This window comes from Sciurus vulgaris (genome assembly GCF_902686455.1).
Source record: "Sciurus vulgaris genome assembly, chromosome: 1".
Classification (NCBI taxonomy): Eukaryota; Metazoa; Chordata; class Mammalia; order Rodentia; family Sciuridae; genus Sciurus; species Sciurus vulgaris.
Window position 1 is genome coordinate 87,577,064 of NC_136461.1, and position 2,146 is coordinate 87,579,209.

At 58.4% G+C, this 2,146-nt stretch overlaps 1 pseudogene across 1 annotated transcript; it reads left to right on the forward strand.

The window, feature by feature from the left end:
* Positions 1 to 516: 516 nt before the first annotated feature.
* Positions 517 to 1,048, forward strand: LOC306664892 (NK1 transcription factor-related protein 2-like; annotated as a pseudogene). The gene has a single exon. The product of its transcript is annotated as an NK1 transcription factor-related protein 2-like (transcript).
* Positions 1,049 to 2,146: the final 1,098 nt, after the last annotated feature.

Consider the following 2,146-nt stretch of genomic DNA (forward strand, 5'->3'; position numbering starts at 1 on the left):
GCACCGCCAGGCGGCCGGCGGGCGGCGGGTGTGCAGGCATGGCAGGACCGCGGGGCCAAGGCGGCTCCCTCCCACCACAAGATCTCCTTCTTGGTCCTGGACAACCTGGATCCGCAGAAGTTCACCCACACTACGCTCCCCTCCGCTCCCCTAGCCTAGCTCCCAGAGAAGTCAAGGAAAGTTTGGCAGAGGTCGAAGCTGGGAATGACGCCCGCTATGGAAACCTGGTCAGACGCCAGGAGACCCTTGGAGTCCCGCACCAAAATAGGCTTCTAGGGACCAAGGAAGCGCTGCACTAAACGCACTCGAGGTCTTAATATACTGTGGACTGTGGGCCAACGTGCTGGTCCGGCGTCCCCACTGGAGGGTTCAGAGGCCGAAGAGGAAGAGGAGGGCGCAGAGGACTCGGGACCCGCTCGCGCTCAGGTGAGCCCCGCGCGCTTCCCCGAGGTCCGGGCGGCGGTGTTGGCGGCTGGAGATAGCAAAGCAGACGGCGAAGGCGGTCTCACCGGCTGACCCGGCTCCTCCGGCTCCCCCGGCTCCCCGGGTTCCCCGGGATCCCCAAGGTCCCTGCGCTGGCGCTCTGAGCCCAGCTGCACCAAGCCGCCGAGAGCGCGCAGCGCCTTCATCTAGGAGCCGCTGGTGGCCTTGGAGAACAAGTTCTGGACTACCCGCTACCTGTCGGTGTGCGAGCGTCTGAACCTAGCGCTGTCGCTCAGCCTCCCTGAGACACAAGTCAAAATCTGGTTCCAGAACCTCAGGACCAAGTGGAGGAAGCCCAACCCCGGGGCCGATGACGCGCCCCAATCTGGGACGCCCCGTGCAGCGGCGGGGGCCTGCGGCGGCAGCGGCGCGAGAGGAAGTCCCTGACCGCCAGGCCCCGGCAAGCTGCCTTCCAGACTTTTCCCTCGTACTCCACATCCAACTGTCCTCTATCAGGCCACAGTCACTGTCGCCTCCTTCCCTCTGTCGTCCGCTGCCGGAATCCCCTTTGTGCCCCTTCTTGGGTCCTTCTAACTTGACCCCATTCTATGCCCCACATCCATGAACCTGGAATCATCAGGGTCCCCAGCTTGGAAGGGGTTCAGGAGTGATTGGCATTGTAGTGTGCTCCCTCCACCCCCCGCCGCTTCAGAGGGGCGCGGGCTTGCACGGACTGTCCACTCCTGGTGCCCAGGTGTCTGCTTACCCCTTCCTTTCCAGCTGCGGGATTCGCCACCAGAGAGCGGGGAGAAACTGCCTGTGGGCTCCCGCCGGCGACCCTTCCGGCGGCGCGGACCCCAGATTACACGTGGGACACAAAGGGGTCGGGAAAGTCGCCGGACACCAAGCCAGTCCTAAAATCTTTCCGTTTCTGGACCCTGTTCTTCACTTTCCATCAGGTTTAATTCAGTTCAAGGGCTCTTTTTTAAGAGTTAGGGTATTGGGCGCTGGGCTAACCAGGATGGAGATGGGAGGGAGTTAAGACTACCTGTGCAACAGCTACTCGCTCCTAGCATTGAGTCTTCTTAGAGTCCAACTCACTCAGAGAGGAAGGACTTTCCCTTCTCAGTGTTTCCCTTATGATACTTGGTTATTGGCTCAAATTCAGTCTCCCAAGTCCTGAACAAAGCTGGAGAGAGCTGGGCCCATGGTGCACACACTGCCGCAGTGAAATGGTCTATTCTTAAAATGCATAAAACAACACCTCTAGGTCTTCATTTAAGATTCGGACTTGGGCACAGTGCTGTTTCTAACAGACCGCATAGGTTATTCTGGGGAGAATGGGTACTGTATTTTTCTGAACAGCCCAGAAGTCTGTGCTAGGAAGAGTTGTGCAGGGGTTGTGGAAAGAGATGTCCCCTGCTTGAAGGAGGGAGAAGGGAGCAAGTTCAGGCCTCAGAATTGAAATTCAACACTAGGCCTGCAAGGTGAAAGCCAGAGCTGGGCAGAGCCCCATAACTCCTGTCCCAAAGCCACCACTCACAGACAGAGCTGCTAGAACTACTTTAGCTTTGCATACAAAGAGCTGCCTTTACCACTCCTCCTCCGATCTTGGGCAGCAGAGGAGGGAATAATGCTCCACCCACTGGAGACCAGGGTAGGGATGCTAACACACTGCCACAAAAGAACTCAATGTCCGATTTACTGCAGTGAGAACCAGTAT